Raw genomic sequence first — 27,682 nt, 5'->3', positions numbered from 1 at the left:
TCTTTCCTTCTAAATTGGTTCCATCGTCAGCTCCATACTTGGTTGTCCTAACAGTTCTGAGTGTCACCAGTCCTGATTTGGTTATGTGTCCATCCTAGGACATCTTGCTGTGGACGGAGGGGTAGGGCAATATGCTAACTGACTTTGGCTGTTAGGCCCACCTTTAAAGCTGTAGAATGGGTAAGTGGTCCAAAGGAAAATCAGTGTACAGTTACCAGAAGTAGCAAGAAAGCATGGTGGTGAGGCAAAATTCACATATCCACTCCAGCAGATAATAACATCTCTACTTTACAGATAAGAAAATATATTTGGAGAGGCTAAACGTCCTACCCAAACTTATGTCTTTTGGTTAAAAATCCTGCTCCAGGCTGCCTTAAAGGAAAAGGGAAGCAGGAATGGATAAGAAAAAAGGTGGTTCCATGTTTGACATTTATTTTTAGTCTATGTTTTGAAGTAAACCAGGCACAATTGATTTTAGGGTAATAATATAGTCTGATCTCTGTGGTTAGGGCTAGAGTTGTTGAACAACACATTTGTGGGATATAAAATGTGCCAAGGTCTGTGCAGGGGGGTAGAAGAGGTACAGTGGACATGATCCTCAGAACCCAGAGTTAGGAATTTGGGATTAAAAGTAAAATAGCTAGCATGTATTAACCGTTCCTTATACCTGAGGCAGTGTGCTAAGCACTGTATTTATATCAGATTACACTAACATCATACCTGTGAAATAAGGATTTTACAGATTAAGGAAGCTTAAGCAAAAAGAGGTTTAATATCTTATCAGAGGCTATATAAGTAGAAAGGGGTAGAGCCAAGATTTGAACCCAGGAAGTCTAGAACCCACTTCAGTGCTTGTTTTTGTTTTTCATTGTTTCCAGTTAAAGTATCAGTGTTTAGATATCTGCCCCGTGCTGGCTGCCATGGCAGATGATTATCTGATCTAACAAATATTTTCTAGAAGCTTACTCTATAAGGTTATATAATGCAATAATTCATATGCAACTACATTTAAGAATTTAAATTTGAATTGCTGTTTCCACAGTTCATTGCCAATGTTAATTTTATGTTTTGTTTTGTTTTATTTTATTTTATTTTATTTTTTGTCTTTTTAGGGCTGCACCCACAGCATATGGAGGTTCCCAGGCTAGGTGGCTAATCGGAGCTGTAGCTGCCGGCCTACGGCAGAGCCACAGCAATGCCAGATCCCAGCCATGTCTGCAGTCTACACCACAGCTCACAGTCTACACCACAGCTCACAGCAATACCAGATCCTTAACGCACTGAGCAAGGCCAGGGATCGAACCTGAAACCTCAAGGTTCCGAGTCAGATTCGTTAACCACTGAGCCATGACGGAAACTCCTGTTTTGTTTTATATTTATCAGTTACACCTGCACATAGTTCATGAGTAGTCCTAAAAGACTTATTTTTAAAAGAAATTAGCAGTTTCCTGCTCAGCACCTCCTCTCACCATTTTTCCAGTTCCCAGAAATAATCACTTTGAATTATTTTTAAATGTTTCTTTAGGTATTTATGAAAAGACTACCTCTAAATATTATGAGTACTATGATTTTAATTCTACTTCTTGATTTTTTTCAGCCTCACATGTAAAGTATTGTTTTCCCTTGGAAGCTGTAGATTTCAATCTCTTTTACGTCCATGCCCATCACAGTGCACCAACACAATAATATGATTTTGATGTTTTCAATTACATGCATTTTATAACTAAATAAACTCAGCTTATGACTGGACCATATCATGTATCTAATTCTCTGCCTTTCTTAAAGCGAATAATTGTCATATTTTTCATAGTTTATTTCCTATGTACCTGTTTCTGTTTCAGCTGCAAACTCTGGCCCTGATGTCTTTTTTTCTTTGGAGCTTCTTTTTGTCCTTGATTTGAGTTGAATCTTTTGTTTTTAATGTCTTTTCCTTCTTCATTTACTGCTCATTTTGATGGAGCAATTCTAACAATAGCTTTGATCTTTCCTGTTTGAATTATGTCTTCATGCTTTATTGACATTCTATTGGTATCATGGGTGAGTACAAAATGCTTGTTTGGAATTTTTTTTCTCTCACAATTTTTTAGTCTTTCTCCATTGTCTTTTAGTTTCTTGTGTTGAAAATTTGAAAGATGTTCTAATTTCCATTTTATATGTTTTTCTTTCCTGGAAGCTTTTATGATTTTCTATTTGTCCCAAAGATCAGAAATTTTCTTTGATGTATCCTATTAGGGATCTATTTTCATTCATTTTGCTAGGCATACAGTGAGCCCTCTTAATCTAGAAATTTATGTTATTTATTTCAGGAAATGTTTCGTGAATTATCTTCTTTGATGATTTCTTTCTCACTGTTCTTTTTCTATTATTTGGATGTTGAACCTCCTAGCCTGGTCTTCAAATTTTCTTAGCCTTTCTTTCCTATATATTTTTTTTCTTTTTTTGGCTTTTTACTTGCTGGGAGTTCTTCCAACCTTTTCTTTTCAGGTTTCCATTTCTATCGTAATTTTGCTTCCTAACAACACTTTCTTTTTCCCTGATTTTTTTAAAGCAATCTGTTCTTGTTTCATGGATGCGGTTCTCTTCTCTCTTTGAAGATAAATTTTTTTTGGAATTTTAGTTTCATGAATAGTTCTGTTTACTTTCTTTGTTTGTTTGTTTTTCGAGGCTCCATATTTCATGTTAGATGCTTTGCTCAGATGTCTAGTGGTCATTGCCTATCAGCTCATATTTAAGGTGGTAAGAAAGAGGGATGTCTAGGTAATACATATTTAGGGCTTGATGACTGTGGATTTCCTAAATCTGACTATGCTTGTTTTATTTAGGAACCCCCAGTATCAATTTATTGAACACCTTTCTTTTTAGTCTAATTAGATTTACCAAAGAAGAATCTTTCACTCTCCTGCCTAGAAGTTATAAGATGGACTCCTAGCATTTGGCAAAACAACAACAACAAAAACTAGGTAGAAGAGGATTTAAGGGTCTCAATATCCAGAATATAAAGTTTCCTTCAATTCTGTTTTCAGTAGAGTACTCTGCCCACAAGAATTCTCTAAAATTTCTCAGATGGGGAGCCTTCTGTTTTACCATTCAAAGGAATAAACGTTTAGTCTTCTGCTGAGATGAGATAGCAAGGCTACTTGTCTGGTTGTGAAAGGTAGAGAGGGAATGCAAGAAACTATTTTTTAATAGACTTCAGGGAGTTCCTGTCATGGTTCAGTGGTTAACGAATCCGACTAGGAATGGTGAGGTTGCAGGTTCAATCCCTGACCTTGCTCAGTGGGTAAGGATCCAGTGTTGCTGTGGCGTAGGCCAACAGTTACAGCTCTGATTAGACTCCTAGCCTGGGAACCTCCATATGCCATGACGGCAGCCCCAGAAAAGGCAAAAAGCCAAAAAAAAAAAAAAAAAAAAAATAGACTTCCAACCAGACTTGCTCTTATTTCTACCTTTAGCTCATTCCCATAAGTCTAGGTGCTACCAGTTCCTAAGTTTTTTGAAAACTGCAATGCAAATAAAATTGTTTCCTGGCTTTACCTACTGCTGGTTTAAGATTCTATTTGCTTGGAATTCCCGTTGTAGGTCAGTGGGTTAAGAAACCATCTAGTATCCATAAGGATATGAGTTTGATCCCTGGCCTTGCTCCATTTGGGTTAAGGATCTGGCATTGCTGCAAGCTATGGCATAGATCGCAGATGCAGCTCTGATCCAGTGTTGCTATGACTGTAGTGTAGGCCAGCAGCTACAACTCCCATTCAACCCCTAGCCTAGGAACGTCCATATACACAGGTGTGGCCCTAAAAATAATTTTTTTTTCTAAAGGCAAAATTCTGCTCACTTGGATTTGCTAAATTAATTAGTTTAATTAATTCTAGCTTCCAACTTTTGGTAACTATCATTCGTCTCTCATTCTCCTTTTCTTTCTTGCTTCATGCTTTTTAATAAAAAATTGAATGTTGTATTTTAATGTGGTTTTGAAGGGGGGTGGAGTTAAATGCGTATGTTCAATCTACCATCTTTAACCAGAAATCAATATTGCTAATTTTGTTATCTACTGAGTAGTTTCTTCTTTTTAACATTTGTTAGATTTGAGATAAAAATGCCTTTTTTAAAAAGACAATTTCTATTTGAAGAAAATGGAAAATACCTTATTCAATCCCTATATTCAGACTCTCAGGCTCAGAGTAAAATTTGAGGAGATTGCTGTTTATGAATTATGTATTTTATATTAAATGCTTTAAGTATGACATAGACCTGCTTTCTTCACAGCGTGTGGATATGTTTAGTACTCCATCACCCTGAAATAACTAGGAGCCATCTATAACCAAGCTCAGTCTCTTAGAATCAGGACATATAACAAGATCATCAAAATTTCTGAATTGGAAACTGGGCAACATAGTGTAATCTTTAGCAACCATGAAGTAAACAATGTGCTTTCTCTCACTGTCTTACTTAATATATGTATGCAGCAGTTTTTAATTATTGTAGACAATGTCTTATGTACATTTCATTATTTCACTTAATACATGTATTAGAATTTTTTATTGTCACATGGTGTTTTTTGAATAAATCCTCAGAGAAGTTAAATTACTTCCTCAAATTCACACAGCTAGTATGTGACAAAGGTAGAATTTAAACTCAGGATTCACTCTCTGGAAGGGAGTGTGTAGAAAAAAACTTGGAATTACGGAACTACATTAAAGGTCCCTGGAAACTGGGGAGAAGTCACAGAAAGGCTGCTATCAAAAATCGTAATCAGAAAAATCATACAATTTATCATTTGTACATTTCATTGACTCCTTATAATAGTCCTATAAGCTGGCTATGTAGATTTAAATTTTATAGTTGTTTATTTCTAGTGTGTAAAAAACTGTTTGCCTATATGTAAAATAGATTTATCTTACAAACCCCTTTTTTGCTGACATTCCCCTAACCATCATTTCCATAGATAAAGTAAAACTTAATCTTACCTATTGGTAGTAGCTTAGTCACTTCTAAATTAAAATTGAGTCAGTTTAAGCTTTAAACTAGATTCTTCCTCTCCTTCCTCTCTCCTTCTTTTCTACTCTTCCCCAAGTTCCTGGGGAGACTCATCATCCTGTCATGGCAGATGAGCGTGGGTTTCTACATCCTTCTGTCTGCCTGCTGGTCCCTGTTCAGTTACTCTTGGTGCTTGGCATTTGGGCACCATGTGCCATCATGCACTGACATGTAGTTCCTCTTGCTTGGACTCTGGACTTCATACACTGGATCTACTGCCACTCTCCTTGCTGTGCTCTCCAGTTGTAAGGACCAGGTGTTGTTTACCCTGTTTCTTTGAATTCCAGTCTCCTTTATATCTGCCAACTCAATCTTAACCACTCACTCCACCCACTCAGGGCAGAGACTTTAGTAACTTTTCAGCTGTTCTGCCATAATACATTGGTATGCTTAGAACCTAAAGATGTCTTCAGACAAATCCTCCCAGGTACCTTTCTCAGTCATAATCTTCTATGCTCAGATACCCCAATGCCCTTTCCTGCCTGGTGGCCAGTGTCTTATTTCCTTGGCATGGGAAATCTCTCTTATATCATCTTGCACTCTTGTCTACACTATAGTTTTTATGGTATAAGTTTTATAATGATCATATAATAATGCAGCTCTGTATTTCCTGAAATGATCAATTGAAAAAACATATTACATAAGAAAGCAAAGTATAGAACAGAGTGTATAACCTGCTCCATTTCTATAAATACATATATAAATGTGTGAATGCATTAAACATTTCTGGAAGAATACGAGATTGGTAGCAGGGGTTGCCTCTGGGGAGGGAAAATGGATGTCGAGGGGACAAGACTAGAAGACAGATTTTTTCACTGCCTTTTTATATCTTTCAAATTCTATATCATGCAAATAACCTATTCAAAAATAAATAAAAGATAATTATAAAACATGTATAATTTGGCTTTTTCAATCCTGCCAAGCTCCAGATCATCTGATTCTCAGCCACAGACAGAAAGTAGCTCTTCTGGCAAAGCTATGTCTTTTTTTTTTTTCCCCTTCTCTGCTTCCTGATGTGCCACTCTTTCTTGTAGAACTTTATTGAAGGCTGCATGAAGCAGCAGCCTGCTCCAGCATTCTGAGTTTTCGCCCTTCGTTACAAGGAAAAACATTTCAGTAGGAAGATGGCCTGAATCCCAAATATATCAGATGATGGTTTAGCTGTTTTGCTAATTTGCCAGACTGAGATGGAGGCATCCTCACTACCCTTCACTTGACTCCTTTGGCCAAGCCAGGATTGTATTGTAAGGTCTGTTACTTGCAAGAAATTTTGTGACCTACAGGCCTATAACACTGATATATATTTAATAAATTATGTAAATAAATGCATGAGTGAATAATTTTATCTATAGGAATAATCCACCTAATTTTAAATGAATTGACTGCTAGAGATTTTTCAAAGTCCTTATTTTAAATTTCTCAACTGTTCAAAAAGTATAGCTGTCTTTTTTCCCCAGGTCCAAGATCCACGCAAGGATCATGCATTGTATTCTGTTGTCCTATCCATTTACTCTCCTTTAATCCAAAAAAAAAAAAAAAAAACCTCTCAGCCTTTTTGTGTCATATCACTGACACATTTTAAAAGTCTGGGCCAGTTATTCACAAGATGTCCCTTAACTTAGATTTTTCAGAATTTTTAAAAATTATTATATTCAGATTAAACATTCTTGGCAAGAATAACTCCATTGGGGATGCTGTGCCTTCTCACAGTATCATATCAAATATGTAAGAGGAAATTGGCAACACAATAGAAAAGTACACCACGATGACTTGGTAGAAGGTCCAATTTGAGTTTTCAGGTCTCCTTGCTTTAATTTCATACTAATCAGGTAATTTCTAAGTGGTTTGGTACTTAAATAGACCAGGTATAAGTAAATAGTATTTTATCCAACCCCTTGGTTATCACTTTGGAGCAACAACCAAGTTCCCATTTTGAGTTAATCAGTTTCATGTGAGTTTATAACAGTTTGGGAGCTGATAAAATCAAGTTTCTGATTTGCAAAGCTGAGGATGCATTCCCAGCACTGAAGTGAGAATTACCAGAGATGTTAACAGAAGTAAAATGTCACCGATAGTATTATGCTCTGTGAAGGGTCTCTATTAAAATAACCCTACCCAGGTATTTATTTTTTAAAAAACACATCAATAGCATATACTATTGTTGGCACTGTCGCAAGTACTTATGAATATTAATCTTTATAAGAACCCTTCTACATGGCCCTATTATTATCCCCATTTACAGATGAGGAAACTGAGGCACAGTGAGGATAAGTAACTTTCCCAAGGTCATATAATATGCAAGTGGTAATATTTCAAACTTTTTTCTATGAGAACTCACTGGAAAACAGGCAGCCCATATAGCTCCAGTTTGTATTTAAGGATGATTTTCATTCAGCTGTTCCTTTAAATAAATGTGTGTGTATGTTATTTTTGTTACAGAGAGAAGAGGTACTCCTTTATAGGGACTCATAAAGGCATAGAGCATCCAGAGATTTACTGCCTCCACTACACTGCTGGGTCTCACAGCACGTGTTATGTTTTCATCTGTTTCTCTCCAGAAGGTAGGAGTTGTTTTCTCTCCATGAATTCTTCATATAATTATAGTTTTCTTATCTGTGAACTTAATTTATATTAAATATGAAAAGCATCTGTTATCAATAGATTAAAGTGCCACGCATCTCCAAATAGCTAAGACACGTAAACACATTACCTCTAAAAAATATTTCTGTTATAAAATTAATACATGTTCATTGTTAAAAGCAAAAAAAAAAAAGTATGGAAAAGTATAGTCATCCTACCACTATGAGATAATATTCTTGATATTTTCTTGTATGTCTTTACGAATTTATTGATATATATTTATATTATGTTTATGTACTTCTATAGATATTTATGATTATGACTAGAAGTAATAGGATATAAATGCTCTTTGGCTAGAATTCTTCCTTTACTTATCAATTTATTGCAGCATTTTCCATTTTTAATGGTTGTATTATATTCTAGTTTAAGGGTATAATATAAATTATATGAATATTTTCAATTATTGAGTTTGAGATCTTTCTTTTTTTTTTTCCCATGGTTAACATGACTTCAATGAACATCCTATGTCTAATGATTTCTTAGGACATTTTCCAAAAGTAATTCTTGCAGAACTTTAGTTGCTAAGAATCTTCTCTAATGAAAGGATTCCATGGCCTATAACATAAGGAAACACTGTTTTTCACCGTCTTGGAGAATACCAGTGTATAGTAGTGTGCTAAGGTCTTAGAAGTCAAACTTACTTGACTGTAGAATCCTTAAATAACATCTGTCCATAGAATGTGGCCAGTTGGAAAAGCTGTGCACGTGGGGGGCAGCGGAGATGTGGAAAATCTCTACTTTCTAGTCAGTTTTACAGTAAACCTAAAGCTTATTTTTAAAATGAAGTCTATTTTTTTAAAAAGGAAATGAGAAATTTGAAAAAGGAGTTTTTTTAAATGCTATTGTATAAATTTACATTTAAAATTAAACTTAGACATACACATACACATTTGTCAACACCCCACTGAACACTTTTGAAAATGCTAGTTTATGGGTGGTATATTCTTAAAAATGGACTTGGTGGATCAAAGGGTAAATATATTGAAAGGCTTTACCAATTTGCATTGCCACTTTCTCTGTGGTTTTGTCATTTGGTATGAACTGTTTTTCTTTTTAAATAAATCTGAAATGACAAAAGTGTATGGCATTTAAATTTTCGTTTATTTGGTTACTAATGAGATGAATGTCTTTATTTGTACTTTGTATTTCTTTTATGACTATCTCATTTATGCCCCATTCCAAATTTTTCTTGGGGTATTTAATGTTTTTTCTTGATTGATAAGAATCAAAAATCATATTCAGATATTAGCACTGTAAGGCACATTTGTTACAAATGTGTTTTCCCAGTTTTTCATTTTTTAATTTTTTTATGATGTTTTTTACTTTATGTGCTTTCTTTTTGCCATGTAAGATTAGCATTTCTATGAGCTTAAACCTGTTATCTTCCTCATGGCTCCTGCTTTTGATGTCTGCCTGTACATTGGCTTTCTTTATTGTAACTATTTATTATGGACACAATTTATTTCAAACATAGAATATAGACATATTTATTTCAAACATAGAATATTTGGCAGAATACTATAATGAACTCCTGTGTACCTCAACCTGGCTTCAATAATTAAGAACTCATAGCTAATCTTATTTATAGTTCCTATATTACTTTGAAGCAAATTGAGACATTGAATCATTGAATATTTCAGTGTGCACACTGACTTTAAAGGTATTTTTAACTAACCTGTATTTTACCTCTACCATAGTTTGTCTTAACCAGAATCACTGACTTCCATTACAACATACTTAAAATGATACACCAAACATCAGCATCAGTTAAGGTTATCGTTACATAATTTAGGATTTTTAAATAGCCTCTGTAAAAATTATTTTAAGTACTTGTGTTGCTTGTCTCTCATGGGTTAAATATACATATCTGTATGATCCATACTTTTTTGTTACTACAGTTATATCTTAATAAAAAGCTTCAGTTTCCTTTTTATTTTACCAAAGTTATACCTTATTAAAATCTATAACTCTTTTTTACCATGATATAAACTTCATTTTTCTGTTCTCAAAAGGTATTGTCCTAAATTGTGAACTATGTCACTGTATTTAAAAGATACTTTCCAGGTATTTTGAGTAAAACTTTACAAATGCCTCTCCAGAAACATGGCAGGTTTTATTTTAATCCTTGGATTAGATAGAATTTTATTTGTTATATGCGATTGATATCTGATTAGTTTTTGAAGTACCAGCTCAGAAGAAAGCAGTACCTTCTCAGGATCTTCTGTGAAATTTGTTAGTGAATATAAAAGTTCATCATAGGAAATTAACAAACAATCTCATGATTGCTAATGCCAGAAAGAGTACAGAATATCACTAGATATAGTTCTTATTCAAAAAAGAAGGATACAAACCAGAGTTACTGGAAATAGGATGTCAATACATGTTAAAAGCAGAGAAGTAAGGAGTTCCCTTGGTGGCGCAGTGGTTAATGAATCCAACTAGGAACCATGAGGTTGTGGGTTTGATCCCTGGCCTTGCGCAGTGGGTTAAGGATCGGCGTTGCCATGAGCTGTGGTGTGGGTCTCAGATGCGGCTCGGATCCAGTGTTGCTGTGGCTCTGGTGTAGGCCGGCGGCTACAGCTCTGATTAGACCCCTAGCCTGGGAACCTCCATATGCCACGGGTGCGGCCTTAAAAAAAAAAAAAAGAAAAAGACAAAAAAAATAAAATAAAATAAAAGCAGAGAAGTAAAATCAATCCAAACCTTATTCATAGCTAGGTAAAATCATGTACATTTCTATAGTTAACAGTCTTTGGGTTAATGTTGCCAGATTATTTCATTTTATGAATGAGAAAACAAAAGAGCAGAGAGTTGAACTCAAGTTTGTCCAAAGTCACACAAATTTTTTTTCCAGTTTTCTTAGACATTTAAGAAGTAAGTAAAAGGTTCTAAAAAGTTATGATTTTTAACAGCAAAAACAATTATCGAGTGCTTACTATGTAGGTGACAATCTCCTAAGTACTTGGAATCATTTGTCTCATGTAATCCTTACCAAGTGCTTTGAGATAAGAACTATCACCATCCCCTTTTATAGAGGTAAGGAATCTGACCCTAAGCCAGGCAGTCTGAGACAAAAGCCCTCACTCTTAATGCTGTTTTTAAAAGGCGACTCTTAAGTGTTATAATCAGTAAGAAATTATATTTCTCTATCAACTAAAGCAGACAGTTAGTGGGAGAACAGAGAGGATTGCAATAGTCAGTCCTAGAAATTAAAGCAGGAGTGGAAAGTTTTGGCAAGATAGATGGCAAGAAATAATATTTTTTACATCCTAAGTAAAAAAAGGGGGGGATCTAATTAAAGAAATTTGTGGCATGATTTGACTGTAGATTATTCCCTAATTTTCAGGGAATATTGCATCCCTCAGTTTATTTTTACATTTATAAAAGTTATTGTGATTTTTCAAATAAAAGATGGCTTGTCTTTTTTATGAATTAATAAAGAAAGCAACACACAGAACAGATTGACTCTTGCTCTAGGTTTTAATGCTGGCTGCAGTTCTTGTCTAAAGATGCATATGAATTAAACAAAAAATAAAATCATGAAAGAAGAAGGAATTTTTTAAATGAATTTGCAAGTTTAGTTCTAAATAGCATTCAGAATTTTAGCTTGAGGCTTTTCTGGGTGATTGTGAATAATGATTAGGTGAGATTATATGCCCCAGGCACAGCCTCAGGACATTAATGTTCCTAGCCTGTCATTTATACTCAAAAAATGGTCCTGAGCTTGTGGAGTATTATTTGAAATACCAGAAGGAATCAAACCTGAGTCTGTCACTTTATCCCAAGAGCCATCTCAGGAGTCTGAAGCTTAAATGTTAAGATAAATGTTTACCAAAGAAACCCTTGGTAGACTTTTCATTTACTGTTGCTTTATTTTATTTTTACTGCTTTGGGGTATGCATTTTTATTTACCTGCAGAACGAATTATGTATAAACAATTGTAACCCCAAGAAAGCAGTATCACTATTGAAAATTGTATTCACCTGTATAAAGGATCTATTCAGGGAAAATAGGTAAGAATTTTTTTTAAAGATAATGAATTTCACTTCTCATTTTTATTAGATTTTCATGGAAATTTCTGTTTGAAAGAATTCTGATTTTCTCTTTCCTAAAAACATTCTTCTAGCCTGATCTTAACATGTAAAATTATGAACTAGTTAGTGTGGATATTTTGAAAACCCTAAAGTCTTGAATTCATGGATAATTATGTATTTTCAGTTACTAAAACTCAGTTTTCATCTATCCTTATAGCTCTTTGCTTTAATTCTTCTCTAAAAACTTTGTAACTCTAGTTGTTAAAATGACTCCTGGTGTTCCCGTCGTGGCGCCAGTGGTTAATGAATCCGACTAGGAACCATGAGGTTGCGGTTCGGTCCCTGCCCTTGCTCGATGGGTTAACGATCCGGCGTTGCCGTGAGCTGTGGTGTAGGTTGCAGACGCGGCTTGGATCCCGCGTTGCTGTGGCTCTGACCTAGGCTGGTGGCTACAGCTCCGATTCGACCCCTAGCCTGGGAACCTCCATATGCCATGGGAGCAGCCCAAGAAATTTACATAACTCACCCAGTGTATGGAATAATACTGATGATGATAATAGTAATAAAAAGAGTTGTGTTCTAGTAATCATCTAATAACATTAAGAAGAATAACTTGAAAGTTCCCTCATGGCATAGCAGATTAAGAATCCAGCATTGTTACTGTTATGGCTCTGGTCACTGCTGTGGTACAGGTTCAGTTTCTGGCCTATAAACTTCCACATGCCACGGGCACAGCCAAAAAGGGGGGGGGTAGATTTCATATAGGATTTACTCTATGTTCTAACTTAATACTCCATTATTATCCCCATTTTTTAAAATGAGGGAATTGAGTCAATAAGAGGTTAAATAGTAGACAGTAAATTCAGGACCAGAAACCAGAACAGGGGTTGAGAGAGCCACAGTAGAAAACTTTCTCAATCCTTCAGAGTCTCACATCGCTATACATAGGACTTGGTGCTGGGAATATGGTGGTAAATGAGGTAGGAAGAGTTCCTGATTTCATAAAACGTAAAATCACACAATTTATTTTATTTCCATAATATAAGGCAGGAGAATGTATTTAAGGATCTCACATAGTCTGGGAGATTCAGGCAAAGCATCTCCAAAGAAAGGGCATTTTGGTTGAGATCTGAGGTATGAATAGGATTCACAAAGTCCAGTGGAAATGGGAAGTAGGAGAGGCAGGGACCACACTATGACTTTTGTGGCCCTGGGCACTTTTGCCTTCAAGGGCCCCTTCTTCCATACAAATATAAAAAAGCACATTTTGCAATTATACTGATATGAAAAGAGATATGTTAAGATTATATACTAAAACATTTTCTTTGACCTAAAAGGGGTTTTTTCTTATTTTTTTCTAAAAAGTAAAATGTTTCTATGTACTCCTAAAAGTATTTTTGGCCCTAGGCTCTTTCACCCACTCTGCTAGTGGATAAGTCAGCCTAGAGGTGAGGGCTGAGCCAGAAACATTTCAGATGGAAGAACAGCATCAGGCCTTGCTTGCTCAGAAAACTGACAGGGGACCAGTGTGGCTGGAGCTGAGAGTGCAGGCAGGGAGGCATGGGGTGAGGCTGTGAGCCAGGCAAGGCCCTGTGGGCCATTTTAGAATTTTTACATTTATCCTAAGAGCTATGGAAAACTCCAAGGGGTGTGTGTATGTATGTTTGTGTTTGTGCGTCTGTGTGTCTGTGTGTGCATGTGTCAGTGTGTGCTTAAATCAAATTGATATATGCACATGGTTAAAATCAATAATTCTTTGGTTCAGCTTTTCCCAGTGAAGCCGCACTTCTCTTTCCAGTTTTCCTTTTGATATTTATCTTCATTTATCCAGCTAAATATAATTTGCTTTCACCTCACATTTTTAAATTTATGATCTTTAGGCATCATATAGTCACACGCACACACACACACATGCATACAGAAATCAAGGAGCAGTATAAGTTCTCTTACATACCTACTCCACCTCCACCTTTTCTCTATCGTTTTTCATGAGTTTTATCTCTGTCTTTGGTTTCTCTGTTATAACTGTGGGACAAAAACCAAATACTTTTATTTCTTGTCCCATTAAATATAGGTGCTCCTTTGGGATTGTCCCATCTATCAGATGAGGATAAGAGCATCCACATTCTCTGTGGTTCTGTCAGATTTGTTTGTTTGTTTGTTTTTTATATTCAAAATCAATGCCATTTACATCTATTTTATAACCACATTCAAGTGTTTATATCATTATGTGAAAAGTGCCTTGCATTTGCTGTTCCCTCCACCTGGAACATCCATGTACCCACAGGCCCACCTTGCTTGAGCTTTCCCTCCCTTAAGTTCTTGACCCAAGGGGCAGCTGCTCAGTAGAGCTGTTCCTGACCGTCTTAATCCTAAGTAGCAACTCTCCACCTGGGATCCTGGCTTTGCTTTCTGTTATGTTTCTCTCTGTCACACTTATGGGTGATAAAAATCATATGTTTTATTTCACTGAATTTTTAACATTATTGTCGCTCTCCCCATGCTTGACTATAGCTTCAAGAACATAAGGATTATCTACCTTAATTTGTTTGACTTTTTTGTTGTATTATTTTCCCCTCACTGTTATATTCTCAGGGGCTAAAACAGCGCCAGACACAAAATTATTTGAGTTTATGATTAATTATAGTCCCAAGTAGTCTTCTTTAATTATATGTCCTTAGGCAGTTTTTTTTTGGCTTTCTTAAAATTTGTAATTCCTTTTTTTGTTTTTCTCACATTGTTTTCCTTTATCACATTCCAGTTCTTTCCAACTCTTGATTATGTGAAATATTCCGGGGCATCTCTTTCCCTGTTTTGTTCTTTTCCCTGGGAACAGCTCTTCTAGAACCTACATCCTTTGGCTGCACAGCTGTCATCCTGGGGCTTCTCTTCTGTCCTCTTCTCAACCCATATTTTTTCTCTTTTTCATGGTATATTCTCCTTTAATGAAGCATATCCCTGAGCAACTTTCTAGGAAAGAATATATGGATGATGCATTTTTTGAACTTTCACGTTTGAAGTGTCCTTGTATTTTATCCTCAGTAGAAGTATACCCGGGTTCTAACATCAGAGGGTATAAGCGTGGGGACAGGGCCTGACCGGGGAAGAGGGGAAAGGTGGGGTGTGCGCATCAGTGTTAGAGAAGGAGAAAAAGCATTGAAAGGTGCCATACTTTCACTCTACACTACACACTGTCTAAACACTGGCATTTTGTACCACTTACACTACTAACTTTTTGTTACAATAGTCTTAACAATCAATGTGTTAAAAACTGTAGAAAAGATACCGCCTTTGGAGAATGTGTTGAGGATAAGCAGTTGATGCCTTTCTAACTGCTTGCCATCTGAATTCTAGTTTGTGTGGGACCCTAGGGTACAAATCATTTTTTCTATGAACTTCGAAAATGCTCCCTGGTCTTCTCAAACGTATTAACACCAGCCTGAGTTAGTCCTTTGTAGCTCATCTCCTTCTTCCCTCTGGCAACTTTTGGGGTCCATTCTTGTTTTTCTTGGTGCTTTTCAGAAGCCTCGGTGTAGGCTTTTTTTCTGTTCATGTTATATGCAGTGAGCACTTTCATTTGAGGAGTTTAATCTCATATTAATTCTTCAGTAGTGTCATCCCTTTATTCCTTTAGTTTCCTCTTATTTTTTCCTTCTATAACTTTTGTTATTCCATGAAGAACCACATGAGCTGAACATCTGATGTCTCATCTTTACCATGATATTTTCTGTTTCTTTTTAAATCTATTTCCAGGCAGTGCTTTCAATTCCTAAAACCAAACCAAAAAAAAGAGAGTCATAGGAGAGTTGAAATATAAAATTGTGTTTTTATTTTCCCAGAGTCTTTCATATTCTCTGGGGGTTTTGTTTGTTTGTCTTTGTTTGTTTGAAGATGAAGATAGTGATTAAGAGCACAGATTATGGAGCCAGACTGAATTTGAATCCCCATCTCCCACTTAGTAACTCTGTGACCTTGAGCAATTTTAAATTCTCTTCCTCTGTCCTAATCTGAAATGGAGATAATGGTAGTATACCTATCAGAGTTCTTAGGATTAAATGAGTTTATAAACATAAAACACTTAGAACAAAGTCTGGCATATAGTAAGCCTTTTGTGTATTTGCTATTATCATTACATTATAAACATCATTATTATTTTGTGTATGATGTCTTCTCACTGTCCCTGAGGGCACTACCCTTTTTTTCCCTAAATTCTAAATTACCCAGTTTAGCTTATGTTTTCAGTTTGCTTTTACTTTCTCTTTTTTTTTAATGCAAGAAGCTTTCTTTAAATATCTGGCAGGTTTTGGTTACAAATTCATGTATAACAGTGAGAAAATAAACAACTGATTGGGAGCTTTGCATACAAAGGCAGATTTTCCTGATTTCAGGTGTTTAAGATGGTTAGGCCAGGGACCTAGTCATTACAATCCAGAGCCCCTAAATGTCAGATATCAAAGCAATTCTTTGCTCTAGGATTGATTTTCCCCAAAAGGAGCCCTTTGATAGTTTTTATAGGAATGCTTTGCTTCAGTGGATGTGGATGCAACCGTTACATACACAAACATTAAATTAACCTCCCCACTTTCAGTCCCACTTCTCACTTCTGCTCTCATTGCTGCTCTCTTACCAGGCATCCTGAGCCTCTGAATCTCTCTGTGGTTTTAAAGATTGCTGTGCCCATCTTAGTTTTTGCCACTCCATATCTGCTCTAGGATAAGGTTTCCTTGCTCCACCTTAGTATTTTTCTGTTATTTTCCTGCTCACATTCCTTTTTTGAAATCTCTAATCTGTTGATGCTCCGTCCCTCATCCATTGTGGTGTTACTTATTTTTTATTCTTGTACTCTCATTTTAGTAGGTCTTAAAAGAGGTAAAAACATGTGTGATCTCTGTCCCATCTTTAACTAGAAATCGTTGAATATTTGTAAGCAGAAAAATGAACAGATCAAATGTCATTTCACAAAGACCCACCTGGTTAGAGTTTGAAGTATAGCAGCATAAACTAAAAGACTTGGTTTTCATAAATGTAATTCTGTGATGCTTATAATACTTAGCACACAACATAGATAATAAAACTATTTATTAAAATAATGACATAAATAGTATATTCTTAGACATATGTAAATCATATTTCATATTTAATGGAATACTGTCATCTAGAAACAATACTTTCTTCTACTAAAAGCAAAATATTATGTCAACATAAAATTTTAATAAATTATACTATATTTATATAATATGTTATTCTCCAGGCCGAAACAGAAGTGACTTGCTTTAGAAATCATATAATCTCTACATACTCTAGCAGGGCTTTTCCACCTATCTCTTACTATTGAATGTAAATGCAATTTTGCATAGAATAGCAGTAAATTAGTCTTAAATTAGCCTTTGATTTAGAATTTTATGATTCTTTATTTACAGTAAATTGACAGCTATGAAGATCAAAATACTTTCTCATAAGGTGGCAATGATGATTAAATGAGATAAAATATATAATGCTCATTTTCTCCTTCTTCATACTGTAGACCCATTTTTAAGCCACCTCTAGAATATCTCCATAACTAGAGTAAATTCACTGATCAAATCCACTAACCTGTGTCTATATGAAAATTTTGGTATTTTAAAGGGAACTGCTGCCAACTTATGGCATGTTATATGTGAAAAGTGCCTTTTCTGCTGTCTTGCAGTATTAAGCAGCTCCTTTGTGTCCTTGATTAAAAGATACATGTAAGCTTTAGTGCTATTAAAGAAATATATATTAATTACAGCCCAAGTCTTTATAATGTGAATAATTTCTTTATCAAAGTTCCAGCTCTATAAATTGTATTCACTTAAATGTTTTTCAGTATTTTCCATCTTAATTATTGTGCTGTCGTATGTGTGATTTCCCCTTAGGGATATTGAATAGAATAAGAAAAATGCTCTTAGACAAGTTGCATTCATTTGAATCTCCCTTAAAAAGAACTACACATATATAAAAATTATATGTGGTAGAGTTTTATTACACATTATTAGGCTCTCTCATTTACTTCCTGTCTTCCACACAACTTGGGGGAGGGGAAAGGAGAAATTTTAAATCCATAACCTAATAAATTCAGTAGGTTTTGAAGAAAAAAATAAAAATTACAGAAGAGGTAATTCCAGGCTCCAAATATCTGCAACTATGTGATTATGGCTTAAAGAAATTGCAAAACCATTATGTATTTTTCATAATTAAAATATTTTATCAACCCTTCATGTTTCCTTATATAAATAAAAAATATTATAATTTCAGATATCATTATTATCATAGCTATTTGCCTTTATTGTAAGGGGGAAATTTTCAATATATTCTTCTTATCTGTTTCTGACTGTTCAGTGTGTACACACACACACACACACACACACACACACACATCTGAGAGAGTAGTGAAAACAAATGACATTTTATTAAGTAAATAACACTCCTAAAAGGTTTTATTCAGTTTAAATAATAGATCAGAAGTTCATTTTTAGGGCACTAGCTTCTATTTTACATTGGAATTATTTTTAAAACCTATTGTGCTGGGGTTTTTTTGGTCATAATTTGACTGTTATGATTTCTTGGTAGCACTATAGCAATCTTCCTGCTTGTTTCTTTCTTCTGTTCACAGTATTCAAAGTGGTCCATGTGACCTAGATATTGAAAATTGAGGTAGAGTGTGCTGCATTACTGATATTTACTGTGAAACCTTAGAAACATTATGATTCCATATGCTAGAATTACAGGGCACACACCGTTTAATATTGCTGGTATTTTAAAAGGTCTCTGAAAGGCTGCACAATCACTTTTAAAGTTGGCATTAAAATACTTTTTAAAAATATTTAAATATTGCAACATAATACTTTTTATTCAAGTTAAAAAAGCACACATAATCATTGTTCATTTTTAAATTTTAAATCATGCTAGGAAAGACTCATTATAGATTTTTCCCCCATTAATTACCTTGTATTTAGAATTATAGTAGTCTACTAATTTTGAAATCTAACCCCCAAAAGGTGCAATTAGTCTGTTACTATTTCCTAATTTGGGGTGAACTCTGTTAAATTATTAAAAAATAAAATACTATCTAGGTCTGCATTATAAAATTATGCTCATCAAGAGAAGTTATTTTATCTTCTGTCAGATTGGTGCACAGCATCTCTTTGAAAAAGTCAGCTTTTACATTCAGGAAGCCATATTCTCCTTGTGTGGAAAGCTATTTCACCCTTTCATACTTCTGAGCAAAAAATAAAACCCGGAAAGGAAAACACTGAATGAGTTAAAGCATCTGCACGGTGACTGACTTTCAAGTAGAGAGTTATATATGTACTGAAAGAATCTGATCTGTTTCTTTTCCCTCGTTGCAAAAATGTTATGAAATAGAAGAAATAACAGATTACGTCACAATTCTCAGCTAAGAAAATTAAAGCACAGATGTGCTAAGGATTAACTCTGTGGATTTTGTTTGTCCTCTAGATGACAGAAAGATGAGCTCACCAAACTAATTCATAGGTTTCTTTATATAGCCAGAGAGAACTACAAAATACCAGGGCAGATGACCAGACTCCACATATATTGAGAAATCTAAAGACCATAAACTGGATACTCAGTGCCTAGAATCCAATCTTAAGTACAAGGAGAGACAGAAATAAGTAAGGAATACAAGTAGGTAAGGCAGCTGAGCAGAATGAGATGCAATAAACAATTAAAAAAAAAAAATACAGAAGCGTGGCCCAGAACCAGGACTGTAAACAGAAAGTGTGAACAAAACATATTAATACCTTTTGAGCATAGGGAGTGTATCAGGATTGGAAACTTATTATCATTGAACAGTACACCTACCTCTCTGATTTGGTTCTAGCACCTGGATGAATTTGTTCTTCCTTTGTTCCAAATCAGTATCGCCCAAACTGGTCTTCTCAAAGCTATATCATGAAGATAGAAAATATCAGCATTCAAGTAAATTTGGAATATTAAAGCATGCACACACATATATTCTTCATATTTTCTTCTTAAAAATTCACAATGCCTTTATCATGTAAAATTTCTTAGTAGCCCTAGAGAAAAGAAATCTGTAAATCCAGCCTTTCCCAAACTTGTTTGAACTCACACTATTTTGCATCACATCAAATCCCATCCTTTGGAGCTGTGTTCTCCAGCACACCAATTTGGGAAACCAACCGTCCTATTTTACAAATGTTTCAATGAGCTGTTACAAAGCCATCTTTAAAAGGGAGGGTATATGCTGAACAAATGAATATTTGTCCAATATTCACTAATATAACTGTTTCAACTTTGCATGGGATTCGGACCTTGGTACAAGAAGGGCTCACATTATCTGTATAGTCAGACAAATAAGAAATCACCACAGCTACTTATTTTTATTTTATTTTTATTTTATTTTTATTTTTTGGCCACCCTGAAGCACATGGAGTTCCCAGGCTAGGGATCAGATCCGAGCCATAGTTGCAACCTAAGCCACACCTGTGGCAACACCAGATCCTTAACCCAGTATGCTGGGCTGGGGATCGAACCCACATCCCAGCGCTCCCAAGATGCCACCAATCACCTTGTGCCACAGCAGGAACTCCATAGCTACTTATTTTTAAAGATCACTTAGTGTGTTAAATTATATAAGCTAGACTTCACAACACAGAACAACTGATCCCATAGTTTGGAGAGGCAATCACTTGACATTAATAAGAGCATCGAAGAATGTTTCACAATAATTATATTACACTCCTAGTAGTTCTTGGTAAAGAGGACTCCAACTAAAAAGGTTGTGATCTTGTGTCAACAAGACACACAGAACTATCAGTAGCCAGGATATATTTTCTGTTCTGGATCTGCATCAGCTACCTGTGAGACATTATAAAAGGCAGTTCTTTTCTGAAAAATGATGAGATTACCACTTCCCACCTAGATATTAAGAATGAACTTCAAAAGAATTCTAGGTTCTGTGCTCAAATTTGTCAAATTGTTTATTAAACAAAGTAAAGCAAGTTTCTACACCCAATATTAATGTGAATTTCCAAAAAGTAGATATAGTAATAAAAGATTCTGCTACCCTGTATCTGTACCACGTATTTTAAGAGATCCTTCAAATGTAGTTTGAGAAATACAGTTTTAAATATAGTCCAGGCTTCCTTGTAATTCTGAAATGTTATACTCAATTATTTTAAATTATCTATTTACATTTTTCTCCTTACAAGAAAAAAAGATTCTTATAAGCAAAGAACTTCAGTCATATGCTTATGAGGGATCAGTGTTATTTGAAAAATATCTTAGGTCACAACATTATCTTAAAACAACTCCACATTTAACTAGATCTTCTTAATTAATTAAAAATCATATATATGATTTTAGAGTATTGAGTAAAATGTTTTTTAAGTTGTTATATATTAATGGTCTTTATGGTTTCTAGGTAAAATACTATAAAATCATGTGCATATTATATTTTACTTTAAAAAAATTTCATGCTACAGCTCTAAGGAAATAATAGCTAAAGAAGAAGTAGTTTTTCCAAAATAGGACCATTGTTGGTTTTCATCACTTAATTTAGTAATCATCACTGTCATGTGTGATAGCTAGTCTTCTAAAGCTTTTTGAATAAGAGTAGTAACTTTATGCTATGGAAAAAAAATAATGGAAGAATGTTTTACTTCTTTGGAGGCAAAGTGCAACATAAAATAGTTGGGGTTTTTTGAGGAAAATTTACTTGCAAAAAATATTTGGGTTTAGGACATTGTTTGAAGAGACTTACACTGGCCAAATTTGAGACAATTTGAACATCAAAAGAAGTAATGATGACAATGAATTAAAACACACTGAATAAAATAAGAATCCATTAAATGAATAAGTAAATAAATGAGAGAGAGGAGAAAACTCTTCCTTAAGTTAGAATGACAACTAATACAAGAGATAATAGAGTTAGAAAACCATCAATGGATGCTAAAATTAGTGGGTAGCATTTTACATAAAATACTTTCAAAATACTTCTCCATGAATTCTTTTTTAATTATAAAGGAGACTTGGTAATTTGACAGTAGAGAAACTGGTAGACATCACATTAACAAATTGATGACCAATACTGGATTAAACTGACATTTCATGTGCCTCCTGATAGATGCACTTGAAAAGGACACAGCATTACCTCCGTAATATTCCCACTAAAATGCATAACACAAAGCTAACCATAAGGAAACATCAGACAAACTTAAAATGAGGGACACTTAACAAAATAACTGGCCTGCATTCTTCGAAAATGTCAAGATCAGAAACAAGTGAAAGTTTCATTTTAAAGGAAGCTAAAGAATCTTTAACAACTAAATGTGTGGTAATGGATTGGATCTTGGCCCAGGAGATTTTTTAAAAGTATAAAGCTCTACAAAGAGCATTATGTAACAGTTATCAAAAATTGATTGTGTACTTGGATTAACTATATTAAATTTCTTGATTTCAAAAATTGTACTGTGGGAGTTCCCGTCGTGACTCAGTGGTTAACGAATCCGACTAGGAACCATGAGGTTTCGGGTTCGATCCCTGGCCTTGCTCAGTGGGTTAATGATCGGGCATTGCGGTGAGCTGAGGTGTAGGTTGCAGACACGGCTCGGATCCCACGTTGCTGTGGCTCTGGCATAGGCTGGTGGCCTCAGCTCTGATTAGACCCCTAGCCTGGGAATCTCCATATGCCGCGGAAGTGGCCCTAGAAAAGGCAAAAAACGACAAAACAAAACAAAACAAAAAATTGTCTGTGGTTTTATAAGAGAATATTCATGTTCTAAGGAAATGCTGACTGAAATTTTTAGAGATAAAATGACACATTGCTTTAGTTTACTCTCAAAATAGCAAATTAGATACTTAGATAACAAAGCAAATGGGACAAAATATAAACAATTGAGGAATCTGGATTATGTTTCTGGAGAGAATTCCTCATCCTATTCTTACACATTTCTCTAAATTTGAATTTGTACCAAACTGAAGTTTTAACACTTATTTTAACTTGAGTATGCCCACTGAGAGTTAAAAGCCTGTTTCATTATAATGGGTCACACTGTTCCAAGTATTTAAGAAAAAAGGCCAAACCTTACAAATTTATTCCTTGTTCTTTGTCCAAACTGATACAATTATGAAACTAAATTAATATGGTAATTAATCCCCCTCCCTCAAGAGAAGTTAATTTGTAGTCTAATAGTGAGCCATGTTAAATTCTTTATGTTAAATGTACTATATGAATTCAGGATATTAATATTTTAAGTGAGTGCACTTAGAGAATGTACAGTGGACAGCTATATCAAGAGACACATGAAACTATGTCCATTCTCCCCAACCCCCACCCCATGTGCCACACATTATTCCTCCGCCCCCACTTTACATGGCTAATCCAAATGTAAAGAGCTGGGAGTTCCCGTCGTGGCACAGCGGTTAACGAATCCGACTAAGAACCATGAGGTTGCGGGTTCGGTCCCTGCCCTTGCTCAGTGGGTTAACGATCCGGCGTTGCCGCCATGAGCTGTGGTGTAGGTTGCAGACGCGGCTCGGATCCCGCGTTGCTGTGGCTCTGGCGTAGGCCGGTGGCTACAGCTCCGATTGGACCCCTAGCCTGGGAACCTCCATATGCCGCGGAAGCGGCCCAAGAAATAGCAAAAAGAAAAAAAAAAGAGCAAATGTAAAGAGCTTTGTCCAGGAGTCTTTTTTGCCTTCTATAATTTATAATCATTCTCACTACTCTGTGAAGGTGATAGACTATATATTAAATTGAAAGGTCTTTTTAAAAGACTTTGTACTAAAAAATTGCCCAATTTTTGATATTTTTTGTGTCATAAATCACTGTAGTATGTTTTATTTTTAAATAGGGTAATCATTAAATTATCCTTAATTTTAAATATTTTGAGTACATCACAATTTTTTAAAACTTAGAACAAACAATATGTATGTTATGTATGTACATTATATGTATATTTACAAAAAGGAAGTAAAATACGTTTTACTTCTTTTACCTTTTTCAAAATATAAATTCTACTTCTTTGGACCCATAAGCTCTATAGTCTTTATATACACATTAATGTTTGTTTTCTTGGGAGTTCCCATTGTGGCTCAGTGGAAAAGAATCTGACTAGTATCCATGAGGATGTGGGTTCAATCCCTGCCCTGCTCAGTGGGTTAAGGATCCAGTGTTGCTGTGAGCTGTGGTGTAGGTCACAGATGCGGCTTGGATTTGGTGTTGCTATGGCTGTGGCAAGGGCTGTCAGCTGTAGCTCTGATTCAACCCCTGGCCTGGGAGCATCCCCATGCTACACCTGTGGTCCTAGCGGGAAAAAAAAAAAGTTTTCTTTTCAGAAATACTGTTGTTTGGTTGACATTGAGAGTTGGCAAGTCTGAGTTAAATCCAGAGGACTAAATAGTAATATAAAGAAAGATATATTTCATTTAATAGATAATTGAGAGACAAAGACTGTCATAGATTCAGATATCAGCTGCTATAAGTGTTGAGTCCAAGAGTCTAAATCAGAAACAAAAGTAAGAGGGATGAATTAAGAGGTACCAATTATGTGTGGATATATGAGTATGTTTGAAGCAAGATTTTTATTTTGATTTCAGTTTTTTTAAGAAATTTTATTGGAGTATAGGTGATTTACAATGTTATGTTAGTTTCAGGAGTTCCCATCGTGGCGCAGTGGTTAACAAATCCGACTAGGAACCATGAGGTTGTGGGTTCGGTCCCTGCCCTTGCTCAGTGGGTTAATGATCCGGCGTTGCCGTGAGCTGTGGTGTAGGTTGCAGACGCGGCTCGGGAGCGGCCCAAGAAATAGCAAAAAGACAAAAAAAAAAAAAAAAAAAAAAAAACCAACAATGTTATGTTAGTTTCAGATGTATAGCAAAGTGAATTAGCCATACATATACATATATATCCATTCTTTTTTAGATTCTTTCCCCAAATAGGTTATCACATAGTACTGAATAGATTTCCCCTAGTTCTATAGTAGGTCCTTGTTACCCACCAATTTTGTATATAGTAGGGTATTTATGCTAATCCCAAACCCGTAGTTCATCCCTCCCCACCATCTGTCCCCTTTGGTAACCATAAATTTGTTTTCAAAGTCTGTGAGTCCATTTTTTATCCTTCAGATAAGTTCATGTGTATCCTTCTTTTGGATTCCACATATAAGCAGTATCATTTGATGTTTTTCACTCTCTAACTTCACGTAGTATAATTTCTAGGTCCATCCATGTTGCTGCAAATGGCATTATTTCATTCTTTTTTATGACCGAGTACTATTCCATTGCATATATACACACCACAACTTCTTAATCCATTCCTCTGTTGATGGACATTGCTTCCAGGTTTTGGATATTGTAAATAGCACCGCAGTGAACATTGGGGTGCTGCATGTATCCTTTCGAATTATGGTTTTCTCCAGATACCTGCCCAGAAGTGGATTGATATATCATATGGTAGTTTATATTTAGTTTTTTAAGGAACCTCTGCACTACTCTCCACAGTGGTTGCATCAGCCTACATTCCCATCATCAGTGTAAGAGAGTTCCCTTTTCATCACCTTCTCTAGCAATTATTGTTTATAGACTTTTTTTTATGATGGCCATTCTAACTGGTGTGAGGTGATATCTCGTAATTTTGATTTGCAATTAGCAATTAATTACTGATTTTGAGCGTCTTTTCTTGTGTTTTTGGCTATATGTCTTGTTTGAAGAAATGTCTATTTAGATCTTCACACCATTTCTCCATTGGTGGTTGTTTGATTTTGTCGTTGTTGAGTTGTATGAGTTGTTTTTATATTCTGGATTAATTAGTGATTTCGAGCATCTTTTCAAGTGTTTTTGACTAAATGTCTTGTTTGAAGAAATGTCTATTTAGATCTTCAGACCATTTTTCCATTGGCGGTTTTTAGATTTTGTTGTTGTTGAGTTTATGAGTTGTTTCTATATTTTGGAGATGAGGCCCTTGTTGGTCTCTTCATTTGCAAAGATTTTCTCCCAGTCTGTGGGTTGTCTTTTCATTTTGTTGATGGTTTTCTCTGCCGTGCAAAAGTTTTTAAGTTTAAAACTTTAGGTTCCACTTGTTTATTTTTGTTTTTATTTTCACTACTCAGAAACGTAAATCCAAAAAGATGTGGCTGTGATTTATGTCAAAGACTGTTCTGCCTATATTTTCCATTAAGAGCTTTATAGTATCTGGTCCTACATTTAGGTCTATAATCTATTTTGAGTTTATTTTTGTGCATGGTGTAAGAGAATGTTCTAATTTTATTCCTATCCAGTTTTAAACCTATCTAGTGTCCCTAGCACCAGTTTTTGAAGAGATTGTCTTGTCCCCATTATATTCTTGCCTCATTTGTCATAGATTGACCATAGGTGCCTGGGTTTATTTCTGGGCTTCCTATGCTGTTCCACTGATCTATATTTCTGTTTTTGTGCCAGTGCCATGCTCTTTTGATGACTGTAGATTTGTAGTATAGTCTGAAGTTGGGGAGCCTGATTCCTCCAGCTCTGTTTTTCTTTCTCCAGATTGATTTGGCTATTCAGGGTCTTTTGTGTTTCCATACACATTTTAGAATTTTTGTTCCTTTTCTGTGACAAATGCCATTGGTAATTTTATAAGGGTTGTGCTGAATCTGTAGATTGCCTTAGTAATATAGTCATTTCAACAATGTTGATTCTACCAGTCCAAGAGTATGCTATTTATTTCTATCTGTTTGTGTCATCGTCAGTTTCCTTCATCATTGTCTTTTAGTTTTCAGAGTACAGATCTTTTGCCTCTTTAAAAGGTAGGTTTATCCCTAGGTATTTTATTCTCTTGATGAGATGTTAAATAGGATTATTTCCTTAATTTCTCTTTATGGTCTTTCATTGTTAGTGTGTAGGAATATAAGATATTTCTCTGTAATAATTTTGTATCTGAAGCAGGTTTTTAAATTGTTTTGATAGTCTGTGTAAGAGGAATATTATTATTATTAACATTATAAATATTAAGAGAAATAAAGAATTGCTTTCTCACAGAAAATTTTAACTTTTGAAGAAAAGGTAAATGTATAAGCATTTCAGCAATTGTTTTTTTCTGTTGAATCTTTTTTTATAAATTCCACCAAGAATGTTATAGTCTACATTCAAAATATATTGAATAAAACATGTCAATAATAGTCTTGCCCTTTTAACAATCATGTAATTTCTCTGAGGAAGTGGTCATGTGTCATCATATAAAATTATTTTATAGAATTAATTCTTGGCACTCTTATCTACATAAGAAAGGATTTAGCCCCACTGATGACCTACTTTTTTTCTCATTCAGAATTTTTTAGCAAGAAAATAACTGTCTCACACCAAGATGTGAAGCCAGAATTTTACTGTAACATATAAAAAAGAGAAACTCATTCTTATTGTATTTCTATAAGCTGAATATCAGGTTATACTGTAGCAACAACCAGCAGATGGAGAAAAAAATATTCTAGGAAGCTAGGCTATTCTAGGTTAATTCCAGAACTTTGGGGTTTTGAAAATTTTACTAAAGCTTCTCTAAACTGATCTTTTGGGTAGAAATTCATAATTTAGAGAGTAAAGAAAGGCACAGAATCTCAAGTTGAGGTCTGTGTTACTTCAGATGGCTTTGTCATCCTCTTACACTACCTGTCAAAGCCATTTTTGGTTTTCTTATCTCCACATTTATGTGGATTCCAAAATAGCTCAATTGGGAATAGAATAGTGATTTTTCCCATAATACCATGTTATGTCTCTCTTATATATCTGGTGAACATCCTGCAAAAAAAAAAAAATCAATATATTAAATTCACCCATAGTGTTAGTGATTAAATGCCCAGTTGGAAAAACTGCTTTGGCTTTCATTCACTTATTCAGTTTAATTCATGGACATACATGCCAGGTTCTATAATTGTATTAAAGTGGAGACATAGATGATATAGTTCCCATTCTCAAGTTGCTTAAGACAAGCAAACTTA

General features: G+C 35.0%; 1 protein-coding gene across 19 annotated transcripts in view; it reads left to right on the top strand.

Annotated features, from left to right (window-relative positions):
• MBD5 (methyl-CpG binding domain protein 5) overlaps window positions 1-27,682 on the top strand; it is a 446,601-nt gene that overhangs the window by 267,726 nt on the left and 151,193 nt on the right. For 18 of the 19 annotated variants that reach the window (XR_002339404.1, XR_002339406.1, XR_002339405.1 and 15 more), the window contains one exon: window positions 7,477-7,598. The gene's annotated coding sequence lies outside the window, so the exon portion shown is untranslated. Of the gene's footprint in view, window positions 1-6,071; window positions 6,287-7,476; window positions 7,599-27,682 lie in introns of all 19 variants that reach the window. The other variant, XM_021076104.1, reaches the window with a different exon arrangement.

Source organism: Sus scrofa, chromosome 15 (genome assembly GCF_000003025.6).
Source record: "Sus scrofa isolate TJ Tabasco breed Duroc chromosome 15, Sscrofa11.1, whole genome shotgun sequence".
Taxonomy (NCBI): Eukaryota; Metazoa; Chordata; class Mammalia; order Artiodactyla; family Suidae; genus Sus; species Sus scrofa.
This window is presented reverse-complemented; position numbering and strand designations above follow the sequence as displayed.